The sequence below is a fragment of the Gobio gobio genome, assembly GCF_949357685.1.
Source record: "Gobio gobio genome assembly, chromosome: 3".
Lineage (NCBI taxonomy): Eukaryota > Metazoa > Chordata > Actinopteri > Cypriniformes > Gobionidae > Gobio > Gobio gobio.
The window spans coordinates 48,539,264-48,562,958 of NC_137099.1; the positions used below are offsets into that span (position 1 = coordinate 48,539,264).

A 23,695-nucleotide genomic window follows, 5' to 3' on the forward strand; every position below is an offset into this window, starting at 1 on the left:
ACTTCTGCAGGGGGGAAAAAAAACGGTAGAAATGAATAATGAATAGACAGGGAATGTACTACTACTAAAAAGAGGGGTGTAAAAATACATATTCCTTTGCATACAAGAATGAAAACGTTACATCTGCCTAAATTAACATGCAATCACAATTTAATAGTGTGTTGCTGCATTTACAGATCTAGTAGCTAATATATTTAACAGAGACCTATGCTATGCTTCATCTCAACAGCTTGTAATTTTCCGATTCGTGTGTATCGACTAGCTTTCAATGCAGAAAACACACTCCAACTGCTAGTCAGATTGATCACCTCAGTAGTTTCAATAATCAGAAAGCCAGCTTGAGGAGTGAGTTGAGTTTATATAGCCATTTCAGTAGTGTGAATTCACAAATGAATTCAACCAGTGAAGTTCTGCCCCAGTGCTCATTCACATCAAGCTTTTCGTTCTTCATACAAGTTTAGCATCAGCTTGGTGTGTGTTTTTTTTTTTTTTTACTTCTCTGGATGAAGACCCACATGCTTATTTTACCCTGCATAAGTAGCCACAGATTTGTCTGCACTGCTAAACTGAGACTACGACATGCTGCTGCTGGATCTACAGCACCGCGGCAAGACAAAATATAGTTGAGCCGAGTTGTGACTTGAGAGTTCACAGTGTGAAGTGAACGCTATGAGAAAGTAATATTTCGCAGTTCTGGGTCTGATAGTATAAATAGACAGTAAACATTGGCTGACCACAACAAAAGACACACTGAAAACATTGTAGTCTAATGTGTGAACAAATAACTATGAGCTGGTTCTTTCTTTGTAAGGAATCAAACATTTTTCTCAAACTTGAATCAGTCTAATGACTCACCCGATGAATTAACATCTGACTCACTGTCAGAGTTTGTTCATCTTGAGTTGGACATGACTAAAATGACTGAGAATGGTGGTACTGACTAAGACTTCACATGACATACAATAGCAGGTTCTGTGTAGGTATCTCAGTACTAGTAAATGTAAGCAGATGCCAGCTAACTCACTCACTAGTACTGTACATTAACCAGGCGATTACAAACCCATTTAAGTCCAAACATAAATGTCGAAATTTTTGATTTCAAAAATTGGCCAGTGGAGATCAAGTTATATATTTAACGTATATTCATTAATATTGATGCTATCAATTTTGTCCAGCAAAACCACAGTATTTGTGCTCATTGCGCCGATAACAAAGACTACACTGAGAAACTGTGCTGATCTAAAACATTTCTGATTAAATAAACTAAATTATGAGCAAACTATGGCAGTGTGCAGGCCTATTCTTTCAGCTTAATAGCAGCTAGTTTATCACAACAGCTATTCAGGTCAGTTATATTTTCAGAAATCCAACTTTTTTTTGTCACTGAAATAAAATATTTTTTAAAAAGACATAATATACTGTAGCAATGATAAGGACAAGAATAACAATACAACTTAAACAAATTGTTTAAGTTATGGAGAATATTGGTATTTATTGGCCCCTTACTTAACATTGGTTTACTAAATATTTAAATGTAATGCTTTATTCTAATCTATTTTTGTAATTCAGTGGGGCTGATAATATTTTGGCTCCTTCTGCCTTTGTGTTTATATAATTTAAAATGGTGCGTCACATTTAACCAAAACGTTTTTTTAAATGAATAAATGCAAATATTAATGTATAAATGTAAATGTGGTATTCGCAAATGCACAATAAACACTGCGTTTTTAGACAGACAATAAAACATTTTTTGAAAAAAAAAAAAAAAATTCTTAAACGCTTTAACCACTAATCAAAACTGCAAATCACAATGACAGCTTTGCAAAATTTGTCGCTGCTAGCATGAAAAACAAAAGCTATGCCAACATCCTCCCCCAATCCTGACTGAGAAGGAAGACCAAATGGGATATACCATTTTGTAATTTGTAGGGTAGCACACACATTAAGAGAAGCTAATCTATGCCAAAAAATAAAATGCAAAGTAGTATTAAAGAGGGTTTCTGGTGAAATAGGTACAAACATGACCTGCATACATCTTAAAACTAGTAATTCAGTAACTCCCTTTAGAAAAAAAACAACAGCTTTCCTCTTGTAATGCTACTGTATGCACAGCCAGCTAATCACAGACACGACCGGCAGAAACCGGCTGAATCCAGTTGAGACTGGCTTAGCTGTGGGTTGTATGTCATAGATCTCTGTCATGTGTCAGTTTTTGTTCCTGGTAACATACACCAACCAAATAGCGGCTTTTATAATGAAATCAGTTTAATTTCAGAATCTAGAATCTCCTTGTTCTGTGTAATAAATTATTACTTTCAAAAACCGACAAAATCATCATACAAGTGCATGAAAGGAAACATTTCACGCATTGAAGCATAAATCCTCCTAGAATGACTGGAATCAAACATGGCTCAACAACAGTAAAACCGTGCACACGCTGCAGCTACTACCATGGAGAGCCAGACTTGCACATCGACGTCTCTTTAAGAGCCCCACCCCCGCTCTGCCATTTCATACTAGTAGCTCTGCACTGCAATAACACAAAATGGCCACCAGTTCAGCTGCTGACAACTGCAGTTGCACAAATCATGTAATTTAAACAGGAAGAAATGACTAAATTAAAATAAAGTGCCTCTGTTTCAGGGCTGTCTGATATAGTGTCTAGCTTGCATGCAAGCATGCTTCTTCACGTCTACGTTCCTTAGCGTCAAGATGCGTCCAGTTCGTCCACACTGGAGCTGATTTTTTGCTTTTAAAAATCATCAGCTTTTAATTACGCTGCATCATCAAGATCATAAAACTACTACAGAGAGCACAGTGTGTTTAGTTATTCAAGCCTTGTCATCCCACCAGTAGTCTTATGTGCTAAACGTCTTCTGTGTTCTGGATCACAAAGATGGTTCCCACGTGCATCAGGTGTGGGCTACTCCTGTGTTTCTTCTGAGCAATCTGATCATACTTCAGTCTTATGGCATTGCTTCATATTTGTGCATTGGAGCATTAATGGAGCGCTTTTAAAGGGTTCTCTCTTCAGTCCATGCAGATGTCCCTTACCTCTGTCACCTTGTATTCAACGAGTGACCGTAATGGAATAGTAGCAATGTCTCTGGACATTAACTTCTTTGTTTTATAGATAAATGCAGGTCATGCAGCATCAAAAATATTGTTAAGTGAAAAAGCCACAAGCGTGTACTAACACGTTGTCCACAACGCATGCAAGTGCCACGTCACATCAAAACTTAAAATCACCCCCATTCTAAACAACAAAGTCGTCTACATTGGAAGAACCTGATGCCTTCAGTTGACAAACACTGTTTTAATGTATGCAGGGCAACACAGCCACTCTTCCCCCACCTGACAAAAGTTTATTCATAAATATGAATTGAATTTTAATATTTAAATAAATTAAGCTCTCAAAGCCAGCAGGATTGATTTTCCTGGTCTATAGTTTGGTTAGGTCTCTCTGTTTCTCAATACAATTGAAACAATACTAATAATGTGCAATTAAAAAACTAGCTTAAGTCAAATTTGACATTTGTATTCATTGTAAGGAGTTATTTTAGTTATTTAATTATTATTTTTTTAATCTAGTTTCAAGTTCAAATTTGATTGGGCCTATCATTTTGTAGTGACATGCTTTCAGTATACAAGGGTGATCAACCCTACTAAATTTTCTACAAAAAACACGATTTAGTTCGGCCCCTAAACAAGCACACAAGGAATCCAATCAAGGTCCTCAGGATCTTGTAAATTAGCAGCAGGTGCGCTAAGGTAGGGTTGGGGTGCATCTCAATCAGCTCCCTAGTTCAGTAGTCTGGGCACTGATTAGGTAGTCATCCCATTGACTTATGTCCTGATCAGTGCCCTGACTACTGAACTAGGGAGCTGATTGAGACGCACCCTTGGATTGAACCGCTGCTGAAAGGAAAATCTCCAGGAGCAGGATTGAGTACACCTGAAACACATGTCTGCCAAGTCACCCGACTGAAAACTAATCAACTGCTTTTAGTATGTTAGCATAGTCAATTCATGATATGATATGACATGTGAAAATGGCTAACACGTTCATGCTAATGCGAAGTAAATCGCAAGCACCCCACTTCATTTCATACATTTCACATAGTTCTATAAATCATACTTTCAGGGAAAGACACCAATGAAAAATACAAACAATTAAATAAGTACAGGAAGAGAGCTGTGACCTTACACTGCTATCCTCAAATGCAGGCCACCTTCTGCTGGGAGGAGAAATGTGCAAGCGTGACTAGCCTTCGTGCGATCAAAAGCCTAGCAGTAAAACTGAGCAGAAGTGGGGGAGGGGCAGGGCTAGGGCTGTACCATGGACTTTACAGGGGTGCTACTAATTAATTCTACTAATTTTTCTATCACTAATTGCACTAACTACTGAAAAATTTGAGCTAATATGACTGCAAAAAGAAAGAAAAAAATTGTTCTCTTAACTTTAATTCATTAACTTATTCAGGTTTTACTTTTTTTCCCTTACTAAATTAACTGAGGTGGACATGCTGTGAAACAGAATTGAAACACAGAACTGTTCAAACATAAATTAGGTCTCAACATAATCAAACTAGCTGAAATTAGTTTCAGAGCACAGTCAGTCAACACTGCGCTGTAGCTCCACCCTCTTGCTGCAAACACCGCAGAGCAGACAATGGAAAATTACTGGTGAGTACAGAGCATACCATTAGAAGGACTGAGAGGGGGAGACACTCTTAACTTGGACGTTACAACTACCTGAGTTCCAAACAGACATTAACTACTTGTCATTCTGAGGTCCACTTACTCAGAGGTCCAACATATCCAGACATGAACATTACGTTTGGTCACAATCTCCTCCAATCAGTGCCCTTCAGCTTTAACGAAAGTGCGCACATTTAGACGCACACAAATGTGTTGATCTTAAAAATACAATTAACTGTGGAGATGAGTCTGAAATACAGCGGTTCTCAAGCTTAGCCCAGGATTAGTCATGAGAGAACTCAGGCACGTTTAGGAGCACACAAAGAGTACATGGAAGGGGGAGGGAAGCATAGCTTGGACTCTACTACGTTTGCAGAGGTGCCTTTAAAACATGTTCATTTTAGACCAATAAAGATTGTTAACATCCTCTGGATCACTATTGAATCCAGCAGAAACAATAAACTGCCTTCAGTGAACAGAACAGCATGCAAGACTTTGCCACGATTGAACAAACTAGCATTTCCAAGAACGAAAAGAAAAACATAACTCAAGTAGAGATCAAGGTGAGAAACAGAAGTACTTAAATATTATTGGGGGGTAAACTCATGGAAGTGAGAAGACTCACCCCTCCCCCATAGCTGCAGAATGTGCACAGTCAAAACGGAAGAAAGGACAGGCACGGGTCGTACTATTATTTAAAAAAAAAAGGGGTGTTGAGAGATCGCTTGAAAGGAAGTTGTGCAAGGAAAAGGACGAGTAACTATTTAAAATCTCCGCCATTACCATCCGGGCCGCTAGAACCCTAGAATATCATATTAACACGGAGCTAGACTTTGCAAAAATGCCTAGAACAGGCATGGACAACTTTGATTAGCTTGTTCAGGTGTGTTTGATTAGGGTTGGCGCTAAACCCCGCAGGACAGTGGCCCACCAGGACCGAAGTTTCCATCCCTGGCCAAGGATTAATATGGAATTTTGAATCAAGCTCATCCCAGATGCTTATCAATTAACAATGCAATTGACCATGAAACATTCAGCGAACATTGCATCCAACAGTTTGAGGTTTGTGGCCGCCTCTCTGGATGAACGGTCCGGTCCCATGCATGTTTTACCCAGCACAAACAGGAATCCAGTGTTTCCTGCACCGCTAATTAGAAGCACCAATGCTGAATCTACAGTGCTACAGCAAAGGATTATTTTGACTAGCAGTGAGCTTGCAGTCTAAATTAAATAAGATGAGACAGAAAAAAAAATGCACATGCACTCCTCCCTTTATATTTTAGCAAGTGCATAGAACTGCATGACCAAAACACTGCAGATAACAAAAATGTTTTAAAAAGGTGTTATTTCTAGAATTTCTATATTTAAGGTTAATTTAAAGCAGCACTTAAAGGAATTCGTACACAACTACAACGGACTTAAAGCCTCCTCATTCTTGATAACTTTAAGATAACTATAACTAGCGACCACATCATAACATTCTGTTTATAATAAGCCTGTGTCGTCCGCTGCTTTAAATGTGCAAAGTCTGTTGGATTCTGATTATCAATGTTTTTATCATTCATCAGCTGGGAAAAAAAGTGCACTGATCTAATCTGAGGCCTGGTGTCAGAATTATTTATGTTTTTAAGGTTATGGAGAAAAAGAGTACATTATTTGCTGCCCTCTATTCCTCAGAACCAAGCCTGTAGCAATCCTCTCAGAAACTGAAGCCTCTGCGCCTCGATCGCCCCCGGATGGCTGGTCCCAGTATAGCTCATAACCCCCGCCCCTCCATGTTTCCTAATGGACGCGAGACAAACTAAACAGTCAAATTACACTTCAAATATTTTTTTACCAAAGTTGGTTTCTGTCATTGTAGGCAGTTTGTATCACGATTTCATTTCAAGTGTTCGTTTTTTTTTAAGTAAGTTTAGTTTTAGTTAGTTATTTGATGCTATAAAAACGGAGGGTGTGACGTCATGATTGACAGTTGAGATTGACGGCTTCTCTGAGTCAAGTTGTCACTGAGGCACTAACAGACTTTTTTCGGGAGGAGATCGGAGCTTTAGCTTTAATTTCTACATTTCTATAACTGTTTATTTCACACCGACATAATGAGTTGTTCTGCATCTCCGAGAGAGTGGGCGGGCTTTTGATATCGCGCCTCTACTTCCTGCTCTCTACCGCGCAGATTCCAGTCCTGAGATCACTACTGCGCAGACTCTGTCCTAAATCTGCGCAAGATGTCAGCGCCATATTCGGACCTCCAGAGGCTTCAGTTACTTCAGCGGAAGAGAATGAATTCGCATCGTCCATATTTTTTTACGGTCTATCCTCAGAACTAGCTTTAATTGTTATATGTCCCTTGTATTCTGGTATACAGGGCTTCAGACTGCGACCTTTTTTCCTGCTGGTGCGACTACATTTTTTTTAGAGGTGGTGTGACCACAACGGTGCCCAACTGATAAGAGCTGCCATTTTAGTTACATATGAGAAACATCAAATGGCAATTGAAATGAAAGCGGAATGGAACCGCGCTACTCGTTTTAACTGAGCTGACCGTTTATCAGCTCGGACCAATAATAGACAGTGCAGCGCAAGCTCATACACGCGACACAGTTACTACACGGCGCTGGGAGATCCAGTGAGAAAGCGTTTGAATTCGCCACAGAATTAATAACAATCGCTACTGCGGGATTTAGTGAGAAGCGCTCGGTACAGAATTCTGTCATAAACCATAGCTATTAGATCAAACAGCGCTGACGTGGAAACCAGGAGAAACCATTGTTGCTTGAACTAAGTAAATGGGTTTCAGTCCACATATCTTAAACATTCACCATGGATCTAATTTAGTAACACCCCATGGTACAATGGAAGAAATGGTCAAAAAATTTGTATTATTTTTACATTTAAATATTATTACATTTTAATGTTCTTTTTAATGTGATGATTTGTAAAACTAAACGTTTAAAGGTGTAGGCCACTTTGTGGCAAACAAGCACTTTTATTTAAAAAATACATTAAATTACCACTATAACCAGTAGGTGGCAGCATAGGAGAACTTATTTGACAACTTAGCCATTTCCAATACTTAATATATGGAAAAAAGTAGGGTGTCACAGTCTCATGAAAAACAAAAACTTTTTTTCAAAAATTTTGACTGAATTACACAGCTCTTTTTATAATCCCTGAAGCTGTCGGTCAGTTCAGTATGATACTATAGAAGAAAATTTTTACATTTAATAAGAGTAGAATTTTTTAATTTAAATTAGGTTTTTGCACATTATTGTTGTTAATAAAAGTACATTTTATCTGCATTTCAATTCAAGCTCAGTGCTTCACGGCTAAATTCCCAATAAACAAACAAACAAACAAACAAACAAACAAGTAAATATTTATTAGTAACTGCACGCATTATCAAAAAACAAGAGTAATTTTACTTTTAAATTAACTTCATGATAAATATTCCTCCAGCGCCATCAAACAGGTGCTGATGCCACTGCTCTCAAATGTTAGTCTGGAGTAGAGGATGGATACCCGACCCGAGCCCGACGGTAACCAACGGGCCGGGCCGGGTTCGGACAGATATTTAGAAAAAATGTTTGGGTTCGGGTCGGGCTCGGTCACGTCAGCGCGATAAGGCATTGAACATTTGAAATTTAAAACAGCTTATGTAGGTAGCCAATAGGCCTTTTTAACCTGATGTTTTTGTGATTAAAATAAATTAAAAATATTACCCTAACATCCGTCTTCCTGTGCGAAGAAATTTGTTTTTGTAGCTGTGACAACGCGCAACCAGCGCGCAACACGTGCGTGCATATTGCATATTATTAGGCTACATGTGGCTGGCAGCGCAACTTCAGCACTGCTGGCAGGACCATCGAGCAGAGGACAGCCTTGAAGCCATACACAGTTGATGCAATCCTTTTTCTGCATAATAACCTGGATTAGCCTAAACTTTGAAGGATGGATTATGTAAATAGATCCCATGTTGCAGTTTAGTAGCCATACAGTTTTCGAGAAAAATGGTAAGAGTGATTTTCATTTCAATATGCTGCATTTGTGTTACGTTAATGTTTTGTTCTTTTAGCTTGGGTCATTTTTGATAGACCTTTGTTCATTTAATTTTGGTTTCACAACTGGCTATTTGATTGAGCCCCGTTAACATGTGTAGCCTATTTGTTTCCCCGTCTGCGCGCTGATGCGCTCATCTGTAATCATTTCAGAATGCCTTCCTATAGCTGCCTAATAAAAGCGGGCTTTCCACACGAACAAACACACGTGTCATTAGTATGAGAAAAAAAAAAATAATAGTGTAATGTCTGAAGAATGACAGACAAGGGAGGCTCTGTTTCCGAACTTTTAATCAGAATGAAGATGAACACACTCTCACTCAAGCGCACACGTCTTCCGTATTTGTTTCCGCCCCTCTGAACTCCCTTTGTTAACCTTATCACTGCCGGTGCAAAACAAAACAGCAATTTCACAACTATGAAGAGTCTGTGCGCTACAATAGATTCGGGCTCGGACATAAATATCTTAATGCCTGTCGGGCTCGGGTCGGGTTCGGTTACTGCTCTGTCGGACGCGGGCCGGGCTCAGACAGAAAAATGCGTCCCGATCCGCACTCTAGTCTGGAGTCCTTGTATGGCTTTTAAAATTTGCTTGTACAGCACTGCTAACATCACATTGGCATTACTCTTAACTCTAAGTTGCTTGCAATAAAAGTACCTGTTAAATTAATATTTATATGGGCTAAATATCAATGCTTTGATATTTGCTACTGCTTAATACAACTGCATTGTTCACAACCGTCTTAAATGTTTCCCAAAATACTAAATTAACAGATTCCTTAAACTGGGTATCGTAAAATGGCTGACACATAGCAGCAAAAACAAACTGCTGCAAACACAACCAAAACCCCACCCCTGCCCTGACTGAGAATAAAAATAAGTAAGTAGAAACAGATATCTGGAAGTGGAATATACCATTTTCTAAATTTCAGAGGAGCAGGGATCTAATCCATGACAAACATGAAATACAAGATATATTAAAACAGAGAGCATTGTTGGTTAAAAACAGTTCACATGGAAGCAGCTATCATTTTCCAATGCTATTGTATGCTCAGCCACCTACTCACAGATACAACCGGCTGAAACTGGCTGAAACCAGTTGAGACTACTTCAGTAATTGGTTGCCATAGAACTCTCATGTATCGGTCAGAAGTTGAAGGTTTCTGATAAAAGATACTAAAACTAGCAATCTGATCTACTACATTACAATTCAAAAGTAACATTTTACAATTGTAGAATAATTAAGGATTCTCATTTTCTGAGAAATAAAATGTTGTTACTTTCAAAACCAACAAAATTGTCAAACGGTTGTGTGAAATGGAACCCATTTCTTGCACTTAGAGCTTAAAATGATTCTAGAGTGACCAGAAATAAACACGGCACAACAGCAGTGAAGCATGCACACTACAGCTACCACTGAGAGCCAGACTCCAGCAAGTCTCTTTAAGAGCCCCTCCCCCACTCGGCCATTTCATACTCTGCACTGCAATAACACAAAATGGCCACCAGCTCGGCTGATGACAAAGAAAACAGCTGCAATTGCAGTATTTCTGTAAATTAAGTGAGAAGAAACAAACATAAAAAGTGTCTATCTTAAAGGCTGTCTAATTTAGTCTACAGACTGAAATAATCTAGCCTGTTTCTTCAAGGTCAAGCTTTTCTTTTCCAAATCGTTATGTTTAAATACCGTTCCATCATCAAGGTTATACAACCTCAAGACAGGGCACAGTATGTCCAAATATTCAAGGTTAATCCCACAACCTAATCTGATAGATGTTGTTTTGCTTCTTCATGGTCTGAAGGACATACTAGCTGTTGCTGAAATCTTCCCGTCATGCATTGCAAAGCCTTATTCTGACAGCAATTCAACGTGGAGCTTAACGAAATAAGTACAGCACAAATATACACAACCATAAAAGACTGAATTAAGGTGCAACTTAAAGCATTTTAAGAGTTGTTGTTGTGTACCAAAATTGCTGTTGCACAAGTATGCATTGCATTATCAAGGTCAAAGTAGACTGCGCGTCACGAAAATTTCGTCACCAGAAGAGTACACGTGTACTGAACGCGCACCACCGGATTTTTGTAACCAGGTTGCACATGCGCATTTGATTTTTTGCAATATTTACATGGGTTGTAACTCGTGGTCAGAGAAGTTTACGTTGCAAAGCTGTGCGTTCGACCGTGCGCATATGCTCACGTAGGCGTAAAAAAAAAAAAAGTATACTTTCGGCTTCAGTGTTGCCACTGAGGGCACTAAAACAGACATTGGTGTAAACGATGTATATATTTTTAATATCTCATAATTTGGCAGCAGTATAGGCTGCTGTCACTTTAAGACCTGACGCACGGATCCATTATACTGTTACGCATGCGTTTTCTCTCTCAACGGTTTCCAAGCTCTTAAAACATAACTGACTGAGAGTACTCGCCAAGAATTTTGACATTATTTTGTTTGCTGTTTAAGAGCAATAAGCAGCGAAAACGAACTCAATTTAGCACTGAGAGGCGGCTATGTGTGCGCACTTTGGGTGTGAGCACAAAATCTGCTGGAATGGGCAAAATTACACGCAATCCCACGCCAAAATTCAAGCCCTGTAACACCAAAAATATTTGTCCGGAGCAAATTAAACGATTGAGGGGAGGCGGGTTTGGGTCAACTTGCTGTCGGAGAGATTAGAGAACGAGAGTGTTGTGTATGTATTCTACAGAAAATTCCGGATATTTCTGTAGCGAAAAAAAGTATCTTTTTGACAACACTACGCTGCTGAACATAGTTTATTATTTCAGATGCTCTTTAAAAAGATGACAATTGGGAAATGTATAAAATTCAACCTGCCAAAGTGGCTAGTAGGAGTGACTGCATTAAATGCCACTGCATTTGGCGGGTGTTCATTTCAAGTCCTGTAGTTTGAAGAGAACCTTGCTAAGCAAGTAAAAGTTTTTTTTTTCCAAAAATGGTCTGAACTTTCTAGTCTCTCTCTGACTGAACATTCCATTGTGGAGCCACTTGTGCGTTATTACTTTCAAAACTCACAAAATTGTGAAACGGGTGCATGAAATGGAACCCATTTCTTGCACTAGAGCTTAAAATTATTCTAGAGTTACCAGAAATAAACACGGCACAACAGCAGTGAAGCATGCACACTACAGCTACCACTGAGAGCCAGACTCCAGCAAGTCTCTTTAAGAGCCCCTCCCCCACTCGGCCATTTCATACTCTGCACTGCAATAACACAAAATGGCCACCAGCTCGGCTGATGACAAAGAAAACAGCTGCAATGGCATAAAAATATCATTATCTCAAAGTTTGTCCAATTTACTCTGCAGACTAAACAAATCTATCTGGTTTCTTATAAAACAGCCTTGTTATCTTTTAATACGTTCCATGATCAAGGTTATACAACTTCAAGACAGGGTACAGCATGTTCAACAACCTAATCTGATTGTTGTTTTGTTTTGTTTTTTTGCTGTTTATTCGTCCTCTGAAGGATGTAATGACTGTTGTTGCTGAAATCTTGCTTGCTAATTAAGAATATAAACAACATGACAGTTCCAACATCTGCCTCTCATTCCCGTCATGTATTGCAAAGCCTCATTCTGACAGCAATTCAATGTGAAGCTCACCGCAATAAGAACAAGTACAGCGCAAATATACACAATTATAAAAGATGGAATTAATCATTGCTGAATATTATATGCAACTTACAGATAGGCAAACTGTATTTCGGGAGTTGTTGTGTACCAAAAATGCTGTTGCGCAAGTATGCAATGCATTCTTAGTGTTGCCACTGAGGGCACTAAAGCAGGCATTAGTGAATCTACTATGGCTATTCTTCCCTAAGAGGCTAATATTGTTATGAAAGAGCAACAGTAGCAGTATATCAATCTAAAATTCTTTCCTCTCATCATCTGTGACTCTTGTATATTCGTGCAGTTTGCGCATGCTAAAATATAAATTCTGATTTGAAGCTTGTGACAAACACACATCATCCCAATCACTTTATTTAGCATGTAAACACTGTTCGAATTCATCACTCGGAATGATTTAATTCCGACTGAAACAAAAGGGGTCCATGTATTAGTAGCTAATTTTAAGAGAACCTTGCTGAGCAAGTAAGGGTTCACTTATATCGTTTATTAAGATTGTTAAAAAATGGTCTAAACCCTTCAACCGAATGTTCCATTTTGAGGCCACTTGTGCATTAAGACTTAAATGTAAAAAGCCATGATTGTGATTGGCTAAAATCTTTGGAAAGAAAATGATCAATGCGTCCTCAATTACGCACAGAACGGTTTTCAAAACTTCAGATAGAAACTGAACTAAATCGGCACCAAGTCCGCCAGAAGACATAGTTTGATGAAAACCAAAATGATATACCATCTAAAAAGCTTTTTAGCTGCCAACACTGCTAATCCAGACTAAAGGCCATTCAGACCAAGGGCGATAACTATAAAAATAACGCTAAATAATTATATAGTTCTAAGAATCGCTCTCAATATTAAAGAATAGCAAAGTTCACACGACAGCTATAATATAGAGAAACGATATAGTTGGAATCACTTTCAGAACGATTTTATCCAGCTGACGAACTATAAAAACATTGACAGCCAATCAAAATGCATCCTGCTGTAACAAGCTCGAGCATTTAAAGAGGCAAACAAATAAACAACGATATTGTGTGGACACTAATGTAATTATCTTTATAGTCATAGTCCTTGATGTGAACGGGCCTTTACACTAGCTACAAACGTGAAGAATTCTCCTGGTGTCGGTTTATGTATTTAGATTATAATTAACCAAGCATTACACATAATACATGCTTTGCGTTGCATTACACCCTGCTTTTCAAACAAATATTAACAAACCAAAACATAAGAATTAAATTGTTTACTTACCGTCGACACAGGTTCATTATAGTAGTGTGCCATCTTTCAATAAAAGTAACGTTGCAAATCCTGCTACATATTGTGAGTGTTTTACAAATGAATCAATGGTAAAACGTGCAAAACAAACAAATAATCCCACATTTACACAATCAGGTACATCGTTAAAAATTCCCAACTTTGGGATCCATTGGAAATGCATGCAAAGATGCGGTTTTTCTTCAACCAGGAACACAGCAATGTCTGGGGACCTTACCCGACACAACATTTTCACAGTTTAAAAGCAAAATACAGTAACCATTTCACCAAGACGATTACGATGTTGCATGGGTGGAGTCATTCAAATGAACGCCTCATCCTGACATCACAATGTGGGCTTTTTAAAACGAGTCGTTAATGCAGTGTGAAGTAATTAAATGCTCTATTTGGACTGTGAGCAAGTTTTGAGTTCTGTAATTTCATTGACCCCTTATGCCAAAATATCAATGTAAGTTTGATTCGTCAGGACACTTTAAACGAGAGTTCGGATCTTAAATGTTTCTTGAAGCAAGTTATCACCGAGCAGGACCAAGTACACCTGAACCACAATACACCTGCCAAAATAAACTGGTTAAAAACCAAATCAATAATTACACATACATAAATGAATGGTTCTTTTCAAAAAAGCTAGCACTTTCCCCCCTACTGGTACACGTCACCCACTGCAGAATATATTACAATTAGTACAACCTAATGAACCAAACCACACACACTCATAGAAATATTATAATAATAATAATTATTATTATTATAATTATAATAATAATACAGATAAAAATTTTACAAAAGGAAGACAGAAAGCAGGGACCTTACACTGCTATCCTTGCATGCAGGCCACCTTCTGCTAGGAGGCAAAACTGGCAAGCCTGCTCTAGCCTTCAATCAAAAGTCTAGCACTAAAACTGATCAGGCTGGGGGAAGGGTGTGGGAGGGGCTTAGGTAGGATTGTACCATTCATTTTGCAGGGGTATTACGATTAATACTTCAACAAAGAAGCTTATATACACTTGGAAACGAAAAATTAGCAGTATTTCGTACATAATTTCACATAACCCCAAGAGCTAAACATGATTGTTTTGTTTTTTAATTGGCCTACTTAAAGTCTTTCCTTCTCATATCCTTAACATGTTCTGAAAAGTTTAAATGGAGAACTGTTTTTAAAAATTGCGTAGTAGTTAGTCTACACAAAATATCAAACTAGCTGAAACTAGTTCTGGAGACAGTCACACTGAGCAGTAGCTCCTCCCGCTTGCTACCAAGTAGCACAGCAGAGCAGGCAATGGAAAATTACTGGAGAGTACAGAGCATACCATCATAAGGACTGAGAGGGGGAGACAACTCCATCTTGTATCGGCAAAGGAAGCCAGACACAGGAAACAGCATTAAACAACAGTTTAGAGTTTTCATTGATTGGGAATGATAAAAACAGGATCTACCCCCTTACCTTCTCCTGTAGTTCCAGCAGAACAGACATTAGTAATGATATGACTATGAAGAGAGATCGTATGTAACAATTGTGTCTGTTTAGTGCTTATGTAATGAGTAACTTAATGTTGTATGATAATAACGCATGAATATGAAAAGTGCTATTGTTGAAAAAAGCTGGAAAGCATACTGTTTGTACAATCAAGCCCTAGGTTTAATGAAGAAATGAGACATGAGAGCTGACAGTTTGGCCCGTAATTTTCGTAGGATCAGTTATGCTTATTTTTACACTAGGATCTAATTTAAAAGAAACAGAAATCTGATATCTTCTCAGAGGGCAGAATGCGAGAGAAAAGAAACCTCCACTTTCTAGAAACTACCTAGCTATTCAAGTATGTTAATTATTAAAACAAAACCATTAACAATGAGTGGGGGGTGGGGGGGCGTTAAAATTATAAATCATGGTCGCAGGTTTAGTGCCATTATCGAAGCACAGAAACATTGCAAGCAATTAATGTGCATATTGAAAACTTGATTCACAAATGTTATATTTCAAATGTAATTTTATCTGTGAAAAATAGACTGTCACATAAAAATATGGCATGTTAGAGGCAAGATTACCTGTTTGGCAATGCCGTTTTGTCATTATTTTGCACTTCCATTTGGTGCCACTGCTGGCGCGAAAACATGATACATGGCACAGTTGACGAATTTGTCACCTACCGTGTAGGGCCAGTATTGGATTAATGCTGTCAGTTCAGTGCATGCCATAGTGTGTGTGTGTTGGTGTGCGCGCGTGTGCACTAGTGGGTTCACGAAAACTACATCAAATGCACATTGCACACAGACTTACAGATGTGCAGCAGCACAGGCACACATGCGTAAATCCCCTCACAGCACTATTCCAAATTTCTTGGAAGCATCAAGTGAATGTGTTTGAATATGTCAAAGCATTAACATTAACGTTTTCAATGTATGCTGCTGGTTTCCAGAAAAGGCTGATAAGTCTGTTAAGCTACCTTAAATTATTGTAAATCGGCTCTTGGTTGTTAGTACATAGCCTGGCTGGAAAAACAGATTGCCAAAAACCAACCCATTTGGTCCAAACACAATAACAGTATAGATGACAGAAGAGCTTTATGTACACATGACACTGCTTCATAATTCCTGTAGCTTAACTAGCATAGCGCTAACAATGCAAAGGTCACAGGAATGCAAATATGCAGATGAGCATTGGAAAGCAGCGACACAGCGCTCAAGTACAAAGTCATTACTCTGTCAATCAATACTATAGAGACACATTAAGTATGATTAAATATATTAATATGAAACCAGGGTTTAACTAGGTCAGCAACCATAAATAAATAGTGAGAGCAGATTACACACAGATAAGAGATAAAAACCAATTGTAAATAACACATTTGAAAATTAATCTGTTCCCACTCAAAACCTTTAAGTATGACTAATTGCAAAAAGCTCATTGGTTGTTAAGTGTATGATTAGTAAACAGCAGGCCTAATAAAGAATAGAGATGAAGTGGAAAAACCAGAGGCAAGGGTGGACTATACCATTATGTGGTTGTGCATAGGGGAGTGTCCACACCACATGTCATGATTAATGAGAAAAAAAGCGGCAGCATTTTGAACCAGTTTTGTCTAAGCACTGTTGACCATTTGAAGTCCTGAGTTTTATGCAGTACGAATGAACTAATCTAATAATTTTTATGTATACACCATTTTAATTAAGAAGAAGAAGTCAATCATGAGCCATATAAGTGTGGGGGAGGGGTGACAGAAACGAGGTTGCACCATGTGCTTTGCAGAGGATTTTAAGTGTTGTCTAACCAATGGTAATGTTGTCATCGGCATTTGCACAATTTCATCAGGTCTCATTTTGGGTGCAATTTAAGTTTCTCACCTAAATTTTCACTATTACATTATGAATCATTACAGATTCATCATTACCAATGTGTTACATGATTCAATGTGATACATGATCATGCTCTATATACAATCAGTGCAAGATATAACGTTTAAGATAAAAATAGCAAATCATGCCGCCTTGATGAGATCAACAGCACATACAGCTATTCTGTTTACAGAGGCTTAGATTACAATCTAAGTAATATTAATCTTCAGCTACCTCGAGAAGCTGAAAAATGAGAACAGGTGATTTATTTTCACTAATTCAAAATGTATCTTTTCTTTGTTGGGACGTTGTTATTTTATTATATGTTCTCCTATTAACCTTAAACATTTTCTTAAACTAATCGGTCACTAAACATCACAGCATTAAAAATCGTAAAATCTCCTAAAACACAAAATAGTTGTATCGCTTAAAATTCGTACAATTAATACCACATTATCCATACGGCACAAATAGCTAGTGACCAGAAATCCTTGTTGTTCACAGTGCCGCTGTACATTCAGGAAGTAAAGCTGTGCTACCACAACCGGTTTCAACCAGTTCTGTCCCATTCTCTACACTCAGGATATGAGAAGCTCTCCTTCTCCTTCCATTCCTTACCCTATTTTTTTGTCAAGCATTTATTATGATGGAAAAATCTTAAAAGGTACACATTTTATGGAGATTAAAGACCAAACTTTAAACTAAAACCTTTTTCGAACAAACAATTAATAATCGACAACAGTATTACGAATCATGAAACCTCTTAAATTGAACCGCTTAATGCATAAAATATTTCATGTAGTTTGACTGATGTACAAAGAAACAAGACTAATAGCCAGCGCCATGAAATCAGCCCGGTTTCAGACAGTTCTGTCCTATTTTCTTCCCTTTTTTTGAGTTTGTTTTGATATGGTTATTTAAAAAAGGAAGAAATAACATACTTCAATATATTTCCGGGTTTTATTTAAAGCACAATACAACCACGACCTGTGATATAACAGCACCCATTAACAGAGCCTAAAAATGAAGGGAGAACTGAGCCATGTACTCATGGAAACGCAAGTCAAACACATTGTACTTGCCACTGCAAAGCTTGCATCTGAAATTGCATTTTTAAAAAGTACACTCAGACATGATGTCAGGGAACAGACTACTTGTCTATGAGTACGACTATCACATGGCATAGAAGTGGATACCGGGAAACGCATAGCACAACAGCACAGCTACTCTATGATTCAAGACAAGCACAAGTCAAGTCGTTCCCCTCCCCCTACAGTGAATGTCAATGGGTGAGTGGAAAACTACTGACAGAAAAAGGGCTGTACCATTTAAGAGATCTTTAGGGGTGAAAAAAAAAAAGATGAGTAGTTTAATAATGCACTAAAAGAACAGGCTGTTTCCCCAGAGTAGAAAAAGAAAAACAATATATTGCTTTACTATTATAAAATGAAAGCGACTATTAAAGCTGTGGAATGAGTAGACAGACGAGGGAAGTAGGACAATTCAGCCATGGCTACTTGGTGGCACGACGTCCACAAGAAGCAGAAAACATGCTAGAAGTATAGAAGGTCATGCATTCAAAGGCTGTCTGTCAATAACTTGCATCCAAAATCGCATGCGTCCCTAATACATAGTAGGGGGGAAACAGTGTACAAGTAGTATATCCGAATTCACAGAATTTGTCAAATGCAAGTAGGTGACAAGTACTGAGCACTTTACTATGCCTTGAAGCCACAGGAGAGGATTTGTGAATGGCAGCGAGTTGACAAAACTGCGGCTACTAGGTCACATGACAATAAGTCTGCATGCCATTCATACTACACATATTCATACTATATAGAACATACTTTTTTAAAGGTGGCAAAGATTTTGACTATTAGGCCTTGTTAACACTATTGCGTTTTCGCTTTAAAACAGCGTTTAAAAATGAAAACGTTCCTCGTCTAAACTGGAGTTCCAACTGCATTTCAGAAACAATCTCAGTCCACCCTATACGATTGAAAATTCATGTCACATGACAGTTCATGCACAGGGCCTTAAATTCTTTGTCCGTGTCGTGGACAAAAAACATGTCAGACTACACATAGCTTCCGATCCAGCCTAGTCATCTTTAACAACGTGCCTGTGTAAACAATCCTACTCAACCCTCTCAGAGCGGGAGTCGAAACGGCATCCGGCATGGGAGGCGGGGCGCTAACAAGGATGCTGAATACCGCAGTCTGTAGCACCCGTCGCTAGTACGGGTGCTAGTGCACTAGTGGGAGGTGGGCATGCCAACAAAGACACTAAAGACCGCAGTGTCAAGCATCAGTCGCTACTCTCTAGTGCACCTCTTGAGGCCAGGGGAGTGAGGGTTACATGCACAGCTCTTACCAGCTTGCTTCTGTTACACTCACCACCCTAAACCTCACTCCCATACGGGTCACGGCACCAAATGTGACCGATCCTACTCGCCCCGCTCCGAGCGGGATTTGAACCGGCGTCTCCGGCATGGGAGGCGGGGGCGCTAACAAGGACGCTAAATACCGCAGTTAGTAGCATCAGTTGCTAGTGCGCCTCTTGAGGCCAGAGGAGTGAGGTTTACATGCACAGCTCTTACCAGCTTACTTCTGTTACACTCACCACCCTAAACCTCACTCCCATCCGGGTCACGGCACCAAATGTGACCGATCCTACTCGCCCCGCTCCGAGCGGGATTTGAACCGGCGTCTCCGGCATGGGAGGCGGGGCGCAAACAAAGATGCTAAAGACCGCAGTCTGTAATACCAGTCGCTAGTATGGGTGCTAGTGCACTAGTGGGAGGCAGGCGCGTTAACAAAGACGCTAAAGACCGCAGTTAGTAGCATCAGTTGCTAGTGCGCCTCTTGAGGCCAGGGGAGTGAGGTTTACATGCACAGCTCTTACCAGCTTGCTTCTGTTACACTCTCCACCCTAAACCTCACTCCCATCCGGGTCACGGCACCAAATGTAACCAGTCCTACTCGACCCGCTCCGAGCGGGATTTGAACCGGCGTCTCCGGCATGGGAGGCGGGGACGCTAACAAGGACGCTAAATACCGCAGTTAGTAGCATCAGTTGCTAGTGCGCCTCTTGAGGCCAGAGGAGTGAGGTTTACATGCACAGCTCTTACCAGCTTACTTCTGTTACACTTACCACCCTAAACCTCACTCCCATCCGGGTCACGGCACCAAATGTGACCGATCCTACTCGCCCCGCTCCGAGCGGGATTTGAACCGGCGTCTCCGGCATGGGAGGCGGGGTGCAAACAAAGATGCTAAAGACCGCAGTCTGTAATACCAGTCGCTAGTATGGGTGCTAGTGCACTAGTGGGAGGCAGGCGCGTTAACAAAGACGCTAAAGACCGCAGTTAGTAGCATCAGTTGCTAGTGCGCCTCTTGAGGCCAGGGGAGTGAGGTTTACATGCACAGCTCTTACCAGCTTGCTTCTGTTACACTCTCCACCCTAAACCTCACTCCCATCCGGGTCACGGCACCAAATGTAACCAGTCCTACTCGACCCGCTCCGAGCGGGATTTGAACCGGCGTCTCCGGCATGGGGGGTGGGTGTGCTAAAAAGGACTCTAAAGACCGCAGTCTCGAGCATCAATCGCTAGTGCACCTCTTGACATTCTTAACATTTCCTGTTAAGAATCATGAGCCAATTGTTTTATTGGTCCGTTGGGTCAGATTGCTTTCTCATCTCAACCGAACCGCCCCAGAATTTGTTTTCAATCGGGCCGAGTACACCTCGTTCAAGCAATCTCGGAGCGATTGTCTTGGTGCGATCTGAGCACAATTGTTCATATGTTCGTATGCCTAAACAACCTAACTAAGAGAGAAAACGCACAAGGTTCCAAAACAAACGCTCCAAGCGAGCCAGGTGTGAAAATGCCCTTGTGGTTGGATCAACAGCTCGACTTAACTGCACAATTGTCTCAATGTTGCTCCGCAGGGCTCATGTTCAGGGTTCTGAACCCAAGTGAATGCACCTCCAACTAGGCCTGGACCATCTTTGTTACTGGGCAAGAGTACAGCACACGGAGGAGAATGATAGACACCAACAATTTGTGATGGTTAGCAAAGATTCTCCTAAAATCTCTTCTAATGGATCGGTTCCAATCTGATAAGATGGATTCACTGCTGTCAGCTCGCTCCAATCCCTGGAAACATGAGTCTTCAAATATCGATGATCTCTAATCCACACGTTTCCAGCCCAGTAATGTAGCATTACTAGTGAGACAAAAGCCGCTTTTCCACCATTCTCGGTTTAACCTTTCCATTCCAGCCGGCACGCACATGGTTTCATTTTTCAATGTGGGGCTGATAACGGGGCTCTTTGGAATGTAATACAAATGTGCCAGTCATTGCCTTGGTAACGCAAGAGTTTACAAACAAGTAGCAACCGTGTTAATGGAAGATGATCGGATATTTCTTTTAATTGCATTATTAATTTGTTTACGTCGCTCAAATAGCGCACTCAGCAAGCGTCAAAGAAACTGGTAGGCAGACAGGAGACAAATCCTGAGTTGCGACATCACACGCATTCTACCAGCACAGTTAGCCAACCGTGCTGAGAATACAGGCTAAGAACAGTTTGTAAATGTGCCGTGCCATACCAGGCTCAAGTGGAAATACAACTGGAACTATTCGACTCCACAGTGGAAAAGCGGCTTAAGTTTGACACTGGCTTCCAAAACACACAGTCTACTTAGGCCCTGTTCCAAATGGCACACTTCATGTGCACTTTCGGTCTTGTGGACTTTAAGTCCTACGGTCCGTAGGGTGTCCCATTTGTCATTTTAGGTCTCAGAAGGGTGCTCGCTAGCGCCCCCTTTGAGGTCGATATGCGCCCTCGATGCGCACTTCTGCCGAGCACGCACTGGACTTCTTCCCGGCAATCAAAGCGGCATTACGTTGTGAAAGTGCGGACTCAGAGGAAGACCGTGAGGATTTAGGGTGCCATTTGGGACAGGGCCTAATTTGATGAATTTAAGACAAAAGTGCACCATGTTCTTAAGGCTGATTTACTTCTGTGTCAGACCTGCGGCATAGCCTCAACGCCGTTGGCTACACGTCGATTTTCATTTATATTATTATATTATATTATATTTATACTTCTGCGTCCTTGTCCTCAGCGACGCGCAGTTACACATGCAGAGGGAGCATGTGTACCCCTGAGAAAGGGGTTCTGGCAGACCAATCCTCATAGAATTGACGCGTTGTTACATTTTTGAAGAGGTGCACGTCAGGGTACGTTGTAGGCTACGGGTGCAACACACAGCCTAAGACGTAGCTACGGCGTACACTTGACGCAGAAGTATAAATTGGCCTTTAAGCAATGCATAAAAGATGTATTGGCCACAGCATTTCAGTTGTCTTTACGGTAGTCAAGCAGTGGCATAATAAGACCTCAATGTGTCCCTCAGATGGAGTGATCCAAGTTGGATTAGGTCAAAGCAGTAGTCTGTGATCAATAGGGCTTCTCACACTGCGCTTAACCCTGGGTCGCTCTAAACACCGCTTTTAATCCTGGGTAAAGGAAAGTTTAACACTTGTAATTTAGAAGCGGGGTTAGCACCGCTTTTCACCCAGGGTTATGAAAGCACCGCTTTTGCAGTGTTAACCCAGCATTGCGGTGCCAAACTTGTACAGTGTGAAACAATGCGGTGTTAGAATGTTAAAGCTAGACGCTTAGCCACAGACAACAAATCGCATACATATATTTGCGTGCTCTAAACAGTCACGGAAACACTGCACATTGTATATAAACAGTAAATTCAGCTTGAGAGGAACATTTTTAAATGCTTACAGAAAAAAAACAATTTGAGCGAAGAAGAGATTGTTGAATATTCTTACTTTTATAGTCTGAAGTATTGATTCAGTGTAAACTCGATAATACAGTCAGCAATACGAGGATGCTCCTTGCTGCTTTTATGTAAACAGGTCTTGTGCTGCGTTCATCTAATCAATGACACTGAACCCGCAAATATGCAAATAAGAATGTTAACCCAGGGTTTAGGAATGTACAATGTGAAACGTCAGCTTACGAATACCCAGGATTAATAGTTAACCCGCTGTAAATTATGAGCAGTGTGAACGTGAAGCAAGATAACCCAGGATTCAGTTTACTCTGGGTTTAGAATGACCCAGGGTTAACTATTTCAAGTGTGAAAAGCCCTAATCTGAATCATTATAGTAAACAAATCTGAGGCACTGGTTTGTGATTATATATTTATGGTTTCAAAAGAAGCATCTGTAAAGGTTATGTTCATAAAACAATAATGAGTGTTTATAATAAAGAAGGGACACCATTTGTTTGTCATATTTAATAAGTCTGTTTTGTACAGAAACCTTTTGTCAATATTGTTGTTTGACTATAAAACATTCCCTAATTATTACCATTTTTTATGCTTATGTAATCTAAAGGCCTCTGACCTAAATTGGCAAATGCTTTTACTCAAAATGAGGTACACTGCATTCAGGGTTTTCATTTTATATCAGTTCATGCATTCCCTGGTCTTCAAACCAATGATCTTGGCATTGCTGGCAACATTCTCTTCTATTTGAGCTTTTCTATAGTGATATGAAACATGCAACCTGCTAGCAATGTTATATTTAGACTTAAAATATATCTGCAAATAAAATAAAATAATGATGAAGTGCAGTACTTGGCAAATTGCT

At 39.9% G+C, this 23,695-nt stretch overlaps 1 protein-coding gene across 3 annotated transcripts in view; it reads right to left on the reverse strand.

Annotated features, from left to right (window-relative positions):
- Nucleotides 1-23,695, reverse strand: part of atf7ip (activating transcription factor 7 interacting protein) — a 44,658-nt gene that overhangs the window by 17,091 nt on the left and 3,872 nt on the right. The window contains exon 1 of one of the 3 annotated variants that reach the window (XM_079811434.1): nucleotides 14,496-14,560. The exons of the other annotated variants lie outside the window; for them this stretch is intronic. The gene's annotated coding sequence lies outside the window, so the exon portion shown is untranslated. Of the gene's footprint in view, nucleotides 1-14,495; nucleotides 14,561-23,695 lie in introns of those variants that run through there. 3 annotated transcript variants of the gene reach the window in all.